This window comes from Myotis daubentonii, chromosome 15 (genome assembly GCF_963259705.1).
Source record: "Myotis daubentonii chromosome 15, mMyoDau2.1, whole genome shotgun sequence".
NCBI classification, from domain to species: domain Eukaryota; kingdom Metazoa; phylum Chordata; class Mammalia; order Chiroptera; family Vespertilionidae; genus Myotis; species Myotis daubentonii.
In genome coordinates this window covers 56,678,107-56,692,294 of record NC_081854.1, presented here as the reverse complement: position 1 = coordinate 56,692,294, position 14,188 = coordinate 56,678,107, and the positions used below count along the sequence as shown (strand labels likewise).

The 14,188-nt window shown below is 63.4% G+C and overlaps 1 protein-coding gene across 4 annotated transcripts in view; it reads left to right on the top strand.

The window, feature by feature from the left end:
• The first annotated feature begins 4,661 nt into the window (after positions 1–4,661).
• ADCY7 (adenylate cyclase 7) overlaps positions 4,662–14,188 on the top strand; it is a 39,473-nt gene continuing 29,946 nt past the window's right edge. The window contains exon 1 of one of the 4 annotated variants that reach the window (XM_059668072.1): positions 4,662–4,869. The gene's annotated coding sequence lies outside the window, so the exon portion shown is untranslated. Of the gene's footprint in view, positions 4,870–5,976; positions 6,073–6,257; positions 6,362–10,313; positions 10,469–14,188 lie in introns of those variants that run through there. The other 3 variants (XM_059668067.1, XM_059668069.1, XM_059668068.1) reach the window with 3 other exon arrangements.

The following is a 14,188-nucleotide window of genomic DNA, read 5'->3' as shown; positions in this document are numbered from 1 at the left end:
CCCCGGCCACCGCCAGGCTGGCAGCGGCCTCCCGTTCACACGGGCCCACCCGGCTTTCTCCTTTGCTTTAATGCAAGGGGTCCTGAGCGACGCGGGGATGCGCCACCGCACGGCCGTTAGAGTCACGAAAAGGTTTGCTCCTCCCAAGAGCGGAGGAAGCAGGATCCGTAGCCACGTGCCACCAAACCGTCTCTCAGAGGAGTTGGTGGCCGTGGCTGGGCCCCTGGGGCTGCCTGGACCGCCCGGGAGGGGAAGCGCACGGAGTCCCGGGCTGAGTTAGCGTGAACAGGAGTCTAGACAACCGCCCGCTCCAGCCCGCTCGCTTCTCCCACATTCATTATTATTTTTTAACATCTTTATGGTTGAAAGTATGTTCTCGCTTCTTACACATTCCCTGGCAATTCTCTCTGAACAAACAAGCAGAAAGTATAATCCTGGTAGATACGTTTTCCCGTGGGGAGTTGGCACGTGAGCGATCCACCTCCCCAGAGTGGATGTCCTCCATTTCCCAGCAACTGAGTGTGAGTTCCACGGGGAAGGATCACAGGCAACATGGGGGCACCTGGGTCAGGGGTGTGCTGCCCTGCCCCCTGGGCCCCCGGAGCTCCCGCACGCCGGCCGCTTTGGTGATTTGGGACGTAGCCCAGATTTAAAAAACGCATTTACAGCCCTGGCTGGGCAGCTCCGTTGGTTAGAGTGTCATTCCGATACACCAAGGTTGTGGGTTCAAGTCCCAGTCAGGGCACATGCAAGAATCAACCAATGAATGTGTAAATACATGGAACAAATTTCTCTCTCTCTCTTTTAAATCAATAAATAACAAAATGCGTTGGCAGACATAAACATGTCTGCACATATGTACTTTGCGGGGGTCTTTGCTTTTACATGGAGGCGTCCCTGCCGGATTCTGCTGCTCCCCACCATGCATTCTGTGGTGCACACTTTGGCTTGCGAGTAGCTTTGCTGCACGAACACGTCAGATGCCCCTTCGTGGCTGCCCGGTGCGGCCCAGCTCCCCCCGAGCGGGGCTGTTACACAGTATTGCCATGTGGTGGCCCTTTTCTTCCAACCCCAGTGATCTAAACAGAAACGGCTCCAGTTTATCTTGTTTTAGGTGCATTTTCAGGAGCTGCTTGAGAAGCCTCATCTTGCGAGGTACGTGCGAGGATCGAAGGATCATAAAGGCCCCGTGGCCATCTGAAACCACCCACCCGGTCCCTTCTCCCCGATTTCCAGTGTTTAGAAAACGCTGCCCTGGACAAAACAGATGGAAAAAAATCCAGTTATACGGATAGCTCCCCACCACCTGCAACCTCAAACTCGATCCCTTAAAGACCCTTCAGTAATGGCAGCAACTAAATCTAAAACTCTCTCTAAAAATAAGTTATCGTCCCCCCCCCCCCAAAAAAATAAAAATAATTCTCCGTCTGAAAGTAGGAGGGGCCGCCTGGTGAGCAAAGAGGAAGCTGGTGAGAAGTTGGGTGCAGCTCCGGGTCCGAGAACGCAGGGCTGCCGGGATTTTGTTGGGAAAAATCCACCGGAGAGTTTTGTTGGAAAAGGGCTGCGGGGCAGCCGGGGGAGAGTTCACACAGCGAGCCCCCTACGCCTTAGCAGCCATTTTTGGGGGGCGGGGGGAGATATTTTCTTTGAAATCACTACGTGAGGCGCTCACTACATGGTTGTAGACTTTCCTCTGTGCTTGGCCAGTGAAGTCTGTGAGGAGATGCCCTGTGTGTTACCCACTGAGCTCAGGAGTGCGACGGCGTTGACTTAAATTGGGGCCATTTATCCCCTTGTAAGTAAAATGCTTTGTACTTCTTGCTTGTCAACACACACACACACACACACACACACACACACACACGCATGCACGCACCCCCCCCCCCCTTTAAAACCGCAAACAGACTGATCTCACAGGATCCGTCTGGAAAGAGCGTTAGTTTGTGAATAGATGTGTATGTTTCTAAAGCAAGTAACTAGCTCCTGTTTGAAAACAGGGGATTAAAACGCTGTCGACGAGAGATCCCTTGGAGATTTTAAAACGCCGATGTTTAATGCCAACATCCAGGGGACAGGGAAGGAGGGGCTGTTGAAGGTGCCCAGTGGCCTGTTGGTGTGTCCATTCTCAGACGCGCTCCTGCCCCCTTCCGGCTGCAAACCGAGTTTCTGTCCTTCGATGCTCAGCAGGCGGCGTCCCCAGCGTGACTTTTTGGCACAAGCACTCAAGGCAGTTGGAAGTGGTGCCATCACTCCGCTGGACTTTCCTAGAATCCACTTCGGGAAAACAGCTCTCACACGGCAGGCAAGGCGGCGCCCCGGAGGACTGCAGGGGAGGGGACAAGGCAACCCCCTGTGGAAATAGAAACGTGAAGGCCCAGGGGTGGGGTGGGGTCGGGGAGGGAGGGGGGAGGCCCTGCCAAGACAGGGAGGAGCAGGGGGACGGGCCGAGGAGCAGGTTTGTCATCGTTTAAAGCCAAATGGCTCCAAAAGTTGGTCTCCCACCCGCTCCCCACTTTCTCCCTCCCCCGAGGCCGCCACTTCCAACTGTGGGTGGTTTGGGGGTGTGGGGGTGTCATTCACTTACCTCCATGTCTCTGAGTCACACGCGTCTGCTAACATCTTGATCTGTAGGGGCTAGAAGCTGTGTTCCCTTCCCACCCGCTGAACGCCTGTGCTTGAGCTGCCCGGTAGCTATCCTGACTGTTCTTTTTAATATTTGTATTGATTTCAGAGAGGAAGGGGGAAGGAGAGAGAGAGAAACATCAATGATGAGAGAGAATCATGGACCGGCTGCCTCCTGCACGCCCCACACTGGGGATGGAGCCCACAACCTGGGCCTGTGCCCTGACTGGAATTGAACCCGGGACCCTTCAGTCCGCAGGCAGATGCTCTATCCACTGAGCCACACCAGCCAGGGCGTGACTTTTCTTTTTGACAGTCTGTGTGAGGAGGCAGCAGGAGTAGATGGCGGGTTCATCCAGCATCTCTTCCGGCCAGTGTGCCCTGCGTCAGGTTGGGTTGCCGGGAGAAGGGTGTGGGGTGTGAGAGCCACAGGCAGGCAGCAAACGCTGACTGCTCTCTGGGAGCGGGCGCTGGCCCTCCTGGTGGGTGCGGCCCCTGGGAGGGCGAATGGGCACATGTTCTCTGGGGCCGTCACCACGGTGGGTAATGAAAGCAACAAACAGGCCCTGGCCGGTGTGGCTCAGTGGATAGAGCGTCGGCCTGCGGACTGAAGGGTCCCGGGTTCGATTCCAGTCAAGGCCACATGCCTGGGTTGTGGGCTCCATCCCCTGTAGGAGGCGTGCGGGAGGCAGCCGATCAACTATTCTCTCCCATCATTGATGTTTCTATTTCTCTCCCTTCCTCTCTGAAATCAATAAAACAAGGATATTTTTTAAAAGAGAGCGACAAACACACTGGTTGTGGCATTGGGAGACGCCCCCTCCCCCTGGGGAGGGACAGTCCACGTTTAATGGCAGGCAGCCCTGCAGCGTGGATTGGATCTCCTCTGCCGCCTTCTCCCAGCAGAACCACTACAACACCTTCCTGTGTAAGTTTTCTTTTCAAACAAGAGGCTCTTTCCTCTGTTGGCTGGTGGTGGTGCTGGTGGTGGTGGTGGTGGTGGTGGTCCGGTGGGAGCTGGTATCCAAAAGCTTTTCCTCCAATGGCGGCCGATTCACCCAGCACCACCTGGGGCAGCCACTCCTCCCTCCCCGGAAGGCCCATCCGGCCCATCCGGTCACTAACGGAGCTCACCTGGGTTTTTTAAAATTGATTTCAGAGACGAAGAGAGAGGGAGAGAGAGATAGAAACATTCATGGGAGAGAATCATCCATCGGCTGCCTCCTGCTCGCCCCACACTGGGGATGGAGCCCACACCCGGGGCACGTGCCCGGGACTGGGAATGGAACCCTGACCTCCTGGTTCAGAGGTCCAGGCTCAGCCACGGAGCCACGTGGCCGGGCTCACCTGGGTGTTGGATGAGGCCTTCCCGAGAACTCGCAGACCTGGGGGCCAGGCCCTCTGGGACCGGGACCCCCACCCTGCCTGGACAGCAGAGTCTCAGAGCCCAGCTGCCTGGGGACCAGCAGCATCCGTGCCGGCTGGGAGCTGGGACGAGGTACAATTCTTGGGAGCCACGCCAGACCTGCTCAGCCAGAAGCAGGGTGGGGCCCGCGGCCTGTGTGTTTGTTGTGCGTTTTTCTTCATGAGGCCTCTGGGCGATTCCGACATCGGCCCTTCGCAGTCACTGAGGACGGAGCCTGCCACCAGGCCGCGCCCTGAGGTGCCCCCGCAGGTGGGCTGCCCGGCAGTGGAGGGTGAGCGGAGGCGTGTTGGACGCACCCCCCCCGCCCCCCGCTGTTTCCCGTCTGCTGTTGGGAGAGCTGGTCAGAGCTCTGGGGAAAGGTGACACGTGGGTGGAAGCCGCAGCATTGCTCCCTGCAGGGGGGAGGGAGGGCTCCTGGACTCTGGAGGGGCCAGAGGGCCCACCCCGCCGGGGCCCCCTCCTCTCCAGGGGCGCCTGGGCCGCAGGACACCAGCAGGAGCCACAGGTGGTTCGGAGGAGGGTGGGCGAGGCCCCGTGCGGGCGTGGGCTGTGGCTGTGATGAGCATCAGGTGTGCCTCCCATCGCGCCCAGTTCTGGAACCCGGCGTCCCCGCGGCTCACATCTCCCGGGGGAGCCCTCAGACGCAGCGGTGACCTTGCCAGGAAAGTGGCGCGGCTCCAGCCCAGAGGGCCCCGCGCCCCCGTCCGGAGGCTCTGGGACCCCGTGTCCCGCCGTCTGGAGTGGAAGCAGATCTTCCCCTGCCAGCACCCCACCCCAGTTCCTCAGCCGGGCCCCGGCGGGGCTGTTCCCTCTAAGCTAAGGTAAGCTGGGCCCTGGCTCCGGATTCCTCCACGGGGTTCCCAGTGGACCGGGGTTTTATCAACCTGCGGTCATAGGACCACCGGGTGCCTGTTAAACCGTAGATCCCCCAGAATCTGCCCGGGGAGCTCCTGCCGGGGCCTCTGAGGTTGGACCTGAGAAATGGGCGTAATAGCTGCGCCCGCGACCCTCTCAGCACAGTGGGAACCCGGGTTCTCACTGGCGTCAGGGCGCTCGGGGCAGCGGAAGGGAGACACTCCGCAGGCCTGTGTCCTACCCGCCCGCTGGCCCTGCAGGCCCCTTCAGCCCCGTCCTGGCCCTCCCAGCCGTGACTCAGGGGAGCGGAGCGGCTCTTGCTCACCCATCCGGGTGCCGCGGGAACGGGACAGATTTTTTTTTGCCGCCCGCTCTGGGCCCGCCCTGGCTTGTGGGAAGCAGCGAGTGGGGTGAGTTGTGACACCTACTTTATTTTTTAATTTATTGTTGTTTTAAGTCCTCCCCCGAGGACACCCTTAGAGAGCGAAGGTGGGGCAGAGAAACAGAGCAATACCCACCGGCTGCCCTTGCAGATGCCTCGCCAACCTGCCACCAGGTGTGTGCCCTGACTGGGAATCAACCAGCAACCTCCAGCCACGCGGGCAGGGTGAGGACACCTACTTTCCATATATATATATAAATTTATTCCAGAGAGAAAGGGAGAGAGAAACATCAATGATGAGAGAGAATCATGGATCAGCTGCCTCCTGCACGCCCCCTGCTGGGGATGGAGCCAGCAACCCAGGCCTGTGCCCTGACGGGGAATGGAACCCAGGACCCTTCAGTCCGCAGGCTGACACTCTATCCACTGAGGCACACCGGCCAGGGCGAGGGCACCTGCTCTCTCAGGCGGGCTTTGGCTTCCTGGTGCCGGCACAGACAGGTGGATAAAGGTGGACCTACTGTGTGCAGGGGCGGGGCGGGGGCTTCGATCCCACCACGGGACCCCCTCGGAGTTCAAGGCCCGAGCGAGGCCGCCGGTGGCCACCCCAGCTTCCTCCCCTGGCGGGAGGGCACGAGTCCGCGGAGGAGGGATCCTTCCAGAAACGGGGCGTTCCTGGGGTGCGGGGCGGGTCTGGGCGCCCGGGAGGAGTTTGCTAGAAAGTGTTGCCGGTGGGGCCACAGCGCCCGGCGCCCCGATCCAGACACGTGCGCGCCCCTGAGAGCAGGTTCGAAAGGGCTCGTTTCCTGCCCGGGTTCCAGGGCGCCCGGGCCCCCCCACGCTGACCCGGCGGGCGCGGCGGAATGGGGGCCGGAGCGGAGCGAGCGGGGCGCCCCCCTTCGCCGCCTGCGGCTGGGCTGGGCCGGGCGGGACCCCGATCGCCAGCGGGGGGCGCCTGCGGCCACATCGCCGTCCCAGCCCGCGCTGCTGGTCCACCCGCGGCCGGGGCGCTGACGCTCGGGCGGCGGGGGACCAGGCGGCGCCGGGGCAGGAGCGCGGGCAGGTGCACGGGGCAGGTGAGCGCGGGGGGCCGCGGGGGGGGGGTGCCGCCGGCGCTGGAGCGCGCGCCCCGGGGTGGGGGAAGGGCCGGGATGCTCCCGCCGGCCCTCGAGCCTGCGCCATAGGGGTGCCTGTGGGGTGCGGGGCGCCTGCGGGCTCCTCTGGGTGGAGGGCTGAGCCGGCCCCTCCCCCGGCTGCCTTCCCAGGCCTGAGAGGGGGGCAGCGGGGGAGGATGCCAGCCCACTGGGACCCCAGCCCCAACCCCCTTCCCCTCCACGCCTCTGTCTGCTGGGGCCTGGGGATGGTCTCCCCCTGTCCCCTCCCTCGGTCCCCCACCCAGGGCCCTTGTGGGGGTGGGGTGGGGGTGGGGGGTAAGGGGAGGGAGAATGTGCCCAGATAGGGGCCCGGCTGGCAGGAATAGGGGCCCAGTGCCACTGCCCCCACCACAGGGCAGACCAGGGAGAGGGGCACCCCGCTGCCCCCCAGGCCCGCACCCGCTCCCTCCTGTGGGGAGGCCTGTGCTCACGGTGGCAGAGGGCAGCTTTGTGCGTGTCCCAGACACGGACAGATGGACGGACAGTGTCGGCATATGGCTGGCCCTTGGACAACAGGGTCCACTCACGTCCGGGTTTTTTTTCAATGAAGACACGGGCAGTCCAGGGCCTCCCCAGGTTTTGCCGCGCAGACGGGAGCGTCCTTCCGACCCTGTGGCTGGGAATCCCCATGCGGAGCCGCCTGCCTGCTTTGTTCCGGCTCCCACGGCCCTCAAGGCCACTTCATAGGAGGGACCTGGGCACCTGGGGTTGGGTATTGGGGGCGGGGGGGGCTGGAACCAACGTCCCACGGATGCCAGAGATCAGGAACTGTCGTCAAGTTCTGGGGGAGCCAGAGGTACCCGTGGGGTTCGCACCGGGTGGGGGTGGAGCCCTAGCACCCTCCCCCTTGTTTAAGGGTCCACTGTGTCTGTTTAAAGTGAAAACAGCCCCTAGGAGAAGCCTCCGGGAGGGCAAGCCCGGGCTTGGGGTGGGAAGCCATCCACCCAGAGCCAGCAGTGGGCAGGCCCCTCGCCAGTGAGGGGGAGGGGGCAGATGGGGCAGTGGGCAGGCCTCTCACCAGCGAGGGGGAGCGGGCAGATGGGGCAGTGGGCAGGCTCTGGCCCCTGACTTGGATCCTCACTGGGGGGACCCCAAACCTAACCTTTCGCATGAAGGAAACGGGCAGAGGTGGTGACGGAGCCTGGACGTGGGGTCCTCTCTCCTCAGATCCTCCGGCTTTGAGAGTGGGTGCTCTTGGCCTCTTATGGGGGAGGGGGCAGGGGGCGCCCTCCAGTGTACGAGGCAGGTGGCTTACACAGCCACGGCATGACACCCCTTGAATGCTGGGGTCCTGTGAGTCAGGGCCGGAGTGATGAGCCCCAGTTAACAGGTGGGAAGGCTGAGGTTGTCAAAGGTCAGGCCTGGAGCTGGGACCAGAGCCCGGCCTCCTGGCCTCCCGGGGTTCTGGTGGTGGTGGTGGTGGTGGGGTCCGTTTAAGTAGCCATTGGGAGCTGACCCTACCTTGGCAGGCAGAGTCTCAAGTTAAATCCTACAAGAGCAAAACACACAGCCTGCCCACCTCCCTGCCCACCTCCCCGCTCCTCCTGGTCCTGCCCCAACCCGGGGTGCTCTGGGCTTTGAGGCTGACCCCCCTCTCAGGCCCCCTTTCTGTGTAGCTGGGCACAAAGGGATTGCTGATGGGTGACAGTGGCTTATGTGGAGTCCAGCAAGGGAGCCTGAGTGGTGGGCCCAGGCGGGGGCCTGGGCCTGGGGGGAGGCGGGACTGGGGAGGCGAGTCATGCCTCCTGCGCCCACTGGCCAATGGGAGACACAGAGCGCTGCACTCTGACCCCAAACACCTGTAGAGGGAGGCCCCCAGGGTGCTGGGCGCTGCAGGCGTCCCTGCGGAAATATCCTTGTGGACTTTGTTGATACATCACTCCTTTGTTTACACTTTCTGTATTTTCAAAATTGTCTGCGATCGGGAAGCAAAGCAAAACTTTATTCCTCTTTTGTTGGTTCTGGAGAAGTTTCAAGAGCAGCTCTGCTGGTTAGAAACTTGGCATTGGGTTTGCCCGGGGCTCGGGAGGCTGTGCGAACTTCTGATTTTAACGTGGCCCGGGGGGGAGGCCAGGGTTCTGAGGCATTTCGGTACCAATTAGCCTCCAACCCGAGCAGGCGGCTGGACCTCGGGCCACCTTCTCTCCCTGTGCGCCTGCTGGCATCTGGCCGTGAGGCCGCCGTCGGGGAGCGAGTTGATGGGGGCCAGAGTGATAGCGGCCCCTCTCCAGAGGGGGCCAGGCTGGGGGTGATGGCGGCAAGGCTGGCGGGAGCCTCCAGGCTCTGCTGCACCCCCATTTGGGAACCACAAAGAGGGTGGCTTCCCAAGCTGGCGTGCCTGGCCTGGGTCCCGAGAGGAGTGGCCGACCCCCTCGCTGTGGAGTTTGGGGGATCAGCTGACGGGCTTCTCCTCCTCTCTGCAGTAAGCTGTGGGACCCCCAGAGTCCCGAGTCCTTTGTGTCTCCGGGTGAGTGCTCCCTCCCCTCCCCCCTCCAGGCCTTGCCTCCTGTAAACCCTTCCCTCCGCTGGGGGGTGCAGTGAGCCTCCGGACGCTCAGCCACCCTGGGGCAGCTGACCTCAGGGGTCCCCTTCAGCGCGGGGGTCCGTGGTCAGGGACATGGCTCTGGGGCAGGTGCCTTTCTCTGCTTTCGGACATGGGCACTTGGGCCCGGATGGTCACTTGAAGAGGGGGACAAAGAAAGGCAGGAGATGCTGGCCCCAGCCCTGCAGGGTCCTCTCCTGTCCCCGGCTGTATAGAGGGGCTCGTGGGGGCCCTGTGGGTGGGGGTGGGCGCGGGCCGTGCAGGAGCTGGCCGCCCAGCTGGCGTGTGCGGGAGGCACTCCCGCGGTTAGTGAGCACCTGGCGGCCAGCTGTTTGCAGAGGGCGCGCTGTCTGCAATCATTAACGGGGCGATTACTCGCGAGGCCTCCTGTCTGGAGGACCGGAACTCGGGCTCCCGAGGGAACCCCCGGGCGCTCCCTGGCTGTGTGACTTCGGGCAAGTGCGTCAACCTCTCTGAGCTTCCGTTTCTCATGTATGAAACGGAGACGCTGAGGATGCTTATGCCAGAGGCCAAGGAACAGGTCCAGATGCGAGGAGGCCGAAGGCAGTGTGGGACTCGGGGTGAAGGACATCATTGGGTGGGGACTGTCGGCCGGAGTGTTGTGTCAATATTAACTGACTTGATAACTGTTTACATCTCAGGATGGATGCACCCCGTCCTCCCGGGACCCCGCCCGCAGCCCTCAGCGGGGCAGCTGGCCCTTCGGAAGGGGTGCTGGGTGGTGTGCTGACGGCTGGGGAGGAGGGGCCCACGGAGGGGCCCAGGCCGCAGTCTCCGCCTGGGTTTGGTGTATGTGGGTGGGGGGGCTCCTTCCCTTGTAGAACGGGGACACACCTCCGTGCTCCGGGTGGTGGGAGGGAGGACGGCGTGGCCTGGCCGCCTTGAGCAGGGGGCGCTCTGCACGTGGCTGCGAGGAGGACAGGGTGCTCGTAGTTCCGCACCAGCCTGGGCGCAGGGCCAGTGGGTGCCCAGGGGGACACGGACTGAGCCGATGGGCACAGGTGGTGGGGGCGGGGCCGGGCTGGCCAGGCCTCCTCACCTGACCTGGTGGGCATGGCTGCTAGTCCCGGCCTCACCGCGAGGGCGGCGGGAGCAGCTCAGCGTGGCGAGTGTGGTGTCTGACAGATCGGGGGAACTGAGGCTCCGGGAGGCAGTGTGAGCTCGGGGGCCCCACAGCCAGGCAGCTCCTGCCTCCTGGGCCATGGCTCTGAGCGGCATTCCTGGGGAGGAGGAGAAAGACAGCTGGTTTCTTCTCTCGAAATGCCTTTCACTTCGTTACAGAAATGGCTCCCGTTCCGTATTGAAAAGCCAGGAAGCCTAAGCCGTCGGGGGACCCCGGAGTCTCTGTGAAGCGGCCGTTACCGTAACGACGCACCTTTCCAGCTGGCTCTTTAAGACACGTGATCAGGAAGCGTCGTGGGCACCCGTGTTCCTCGCTGCCGTCTAGGGAAGCCGGCCCGTGCTCTGTGAGTGGAGCCGCGGGGGTTGTGGTGCCTGGGTCGCTGGCTGGGCCCTGTCCCCTGTGCTGGTGGCTCGGGCGTCTCCGTATCTGTGCCGGCGGAGCACTGCGCCTGGAGCCGGCCGCTCGGTCTGGGCCTACGGCGGGTCCTTCTCTCCACTTCCTGGGCCCGCAGGCTGGACGCGGGTTTGTGGTCAGGCCGCGTCTGGGGGCGTGGAGGTCCCAGGCACCAAGCGCGCCCCACTCCCCGCCCCCTTCGGTGAACTGCTTTGTGGTCAGAGGATGAGAGAGACAGGGAGGCTCCCAGGAGAGCGGGTGAGAAGCCTGCCTGCCTGGCGGGTGCTGGGAGCCATTAAGCTCCTGTGTAGGTGGTGGGAGGAGAGGGGAGGAGGGGGAAGAGGAGGAAGGAGAGGAGGGGAAGGAGAAGTGGGGGAGGAGGAAGAGAGAGAGGAGGAGGAGGAAGAAGGGAAAGAGGGGGAGGAGGAGGCCTCTGCTCCATGCTGGGAGGTTGATGGCAGGGCCTGAGGTTGTCTCTGCCAAGTGTGATGGGTGTTCAGGTGAGGATGGGGCATGGGAAGCTCCCCCCGCCATTCCCTTGGGGAGCAGGCTGACCCTGTGGCGGTGTTACCAGCTGTGACACCTGGGGCGTCGCCTCCCTGCAGGGCCGCACAGTCCTCCCGGAGGAAGGGGCTGCAAGGCCCCGGGCGGGCGGGCGGCGTCTCAGATGAGACGACAGGTGCCGCGTCTCTCGGCGACCAGGCTTCAGCGCTGCCTGTGGAGGAGTCACACACGCAGGGGGACAGGGAGCGTGACCCCACCCCCTCAGCCGCCGCGGTCGCCGGCTCCCGCCAGCCTGCTGACGTGGCTCCTGAAACACTGCTCTTACCTCCTAACTGTCCTTTCCGTGTCCAAATGGCCAATGGTTTAAACATCTCCCTCCGTGTGTGTTTTTTAAAAAATATGTTTTTATTGATTTCAGAGCGAGGAAGGGAGAGGGAGAGATAAATGTCAATGATGAGAGAATCATCGATAGACTGCCCCCTACTGGGGATCCAGTCCACAGCTGGGCCTGTGCCCTGATGGGGAATTGAACCCGTGACCTTGGTTCATGGGTCGACACTCAGCCACTGAGCCACACTGGCCCAGCTTCCAGATGTTTTTTGCATGCAAATATACATGTGGACACGCACACTCACACACACACACACTCTCACACACACACACACACACATGCACACACTCTCACAGACGCATACACATACACACGCGCACACACACACACACTCACACACACTCTCACACACACACACACACACTCAGACACACGCCTGTGACGTTGAAGGAAAGCGAGAGGGCCCTTCCCTCCGCTGCTGTTCGCAGGCCCGGCCCTTCCGTCCCAGAATCCGCAGGGCGGGCGGGCGGGCGGGCCTTCCTCCGCTCCCCGGGCTCCCATCGCGGGGGACGGACAGGCGTCCGCGGGTGTCGCCCAGCTGCCAAGTTTTCAAAGGAAACAAGGCCGGGGCTGGCAGAGCAGTTGCTTTCACATCTGCTCCTCTAGGAGCCTCTGCTGTGACTCAACACGGCCTGACCCGGGCTGCCCTTCCCTGGCCGCAGCCCCGTCGCCGGGCTTGGCCGAGCGGGGCCCCGGGGGCCCTGGGAGCCGGCCCCTGCCCCCGGCCGGCTGCACCAACACGCCGTAGGGCTGTCCTCTCTCCTCTCTCCTCCCCGGCCCTGGGACCGGGACAGGCAGCTTCACGTAGGTCTCTTTCTAACAGGAGGGGCCGTGGCGCCGGGCGCGGGGTCGTAGGCCACGGCGCTGACTTCTTAGCACCCCGTATGCGCAGTGGCTTTGCGGCTCAACCCACCACCCTGAGCCCCCCCAGGGAGGAGCCCGGAGGCCCCGGGTCTAGCTGCTCCGCTCTGGACACCCCGCTTCCTGCCTGTGAGAGAAGGGGGGGCCCTGAGCACCTCCACAGGGGCCCAGCACATCCCGCAGCCCTGAAGGCCGCGGTGAGGTGATGTGTGGGAATCACCTCCCACCCCCTCTGTGAAACATCGGTCTGGGACCCCAAGGCTGAGCCTGCCTCAGCGAGGTCCCCCGCCCCCACACACACACCCGGGGCGGGCTGAGCGCAGGGACGCAGGCCGCTGGCCGCACAGAGTGGGCTGTTTCCACTGTGAGAATCTGGGTGCGGATCAGTTTGGCAGGAATGTCGTGGGGGCGTCTTGGGGAGAGGCGACCCCCACTCACTTCTGAGCTGGCAACGCCGGTGAGAATGAGGCAGCCCAGTCTGCACCGGGGCCGGGGGTCCCGCCTTCGTGGGTGGCGAGCTGGTGCTGGCTTTGGCGGGAGGCCGCGTGGAGGCCGGCTTCCCCCACCGGCTGGTCCAGGAGGTAGCGAGGGGAGGCGCGACGTCTCGCGTGACCTCAGAAACCCCACAGTGTGTCTGCACTATGTTGTGTGTGTGTGAGATTGTGTGACTGTGCAGGAGCGTGAGCAGCAGGAGGCCAGGCCACCGGGGGCCGCCTGGAGCCTGAGCACCACAGTGCCTGCCCCCAGCCCCGTCGCCCCAGCCTGATGACCGAGAGCATCTCCCCACGTAGTTGAAACAGAAGCTCCAGGGTTGCGTCTCCCTCACGGCTGAGTCACACCCCCATTACTCGGCGGACACTCGAGGGGGCCAGGCTGTTGGCTCCCTGCTCAGCGGTGCCCCTCGGCCAACCCTGTCTGCCTTGTTCCTGCTGGCGCTCTCGTCCTTCCCGCCCACTGTGCACTCTCTGCCGCCTCGGCTCCCATGCACCAGCCAGGGAGTGTCCGGGCCCCCTTCTCGGCCTGGGACACCCCGTCTTGGGTCCCCTCCTCTGGGGGTGGGGGGTCTGTCCCCTGAGCTCCGGGCTGTGTCTGGCCTTCACGGGGCCTCGCCGGATCTCTGTGCGGTGCCATCGGTCCACGGCTCAACCTGGGAGCTTGGATCTCAGGGGCCGTGTCCCAGTCGCGTTTCGGTCCCCAGCACCCCGGGGGGTCCCGCCCACAGGGAGGAGGCTGGGTGCTGCCGAGTGGGACAGGGAAGGGTCGGGCCTGTGCTTTGTGCCCTGGCACCGTGAGCGAGCCCAAACCAGTCTTCCCGGTCCGGGGCTCGGAGAGCCTCAGGCCGCCCCTCCTTTGGGGAAGCTGGTCCGGAAGGTGTGGGAGCACAGAGTGGCCCAGGACTCCCTGTGACGAGGGCGGAGTGGGATGCCAGGCAGCTGGTCCCCAGGGAGGCCCTTCCTTGCTCCCAGGAGGGTCGTGGCCTGTGTCAGACAGAGAGTCAGACAGACCTGAGTTGGGATCCTGGCTCTGCCTGTCCTGGGTGCTGTGTCCTCTCTGACCCTCAGCCTCCTCTTCTCTAGAAGGAAGGTGGGAGCAGGACCCGCTCCGTGGGGCCGACGGGAGTTACACGAGGCCGTGCCTACGTGCTGACCGCAGAACCAGTTAGCCTGTGCCCAGTTGGTACCAGGCCTGGCCGGGCGGGGGGTGCGGCCGGGCGGGGGGTGGGGGTGCACACAGTTGGCAGCAAAGAGTCTGACCACTGTCTCCTCTGGGCAAAGAGCCGGAAGGGGGGCCTGGCGAGGGCAGGAGGTGTCAGCTGTGAACACCGGGCTCCGTTCCCCACTTGGTGACCAAGCAGAAGGGTTTCCTTGAGGATAAAAGGTGGACAGCGACCCTAGCACCCAGGCACATGCTCAG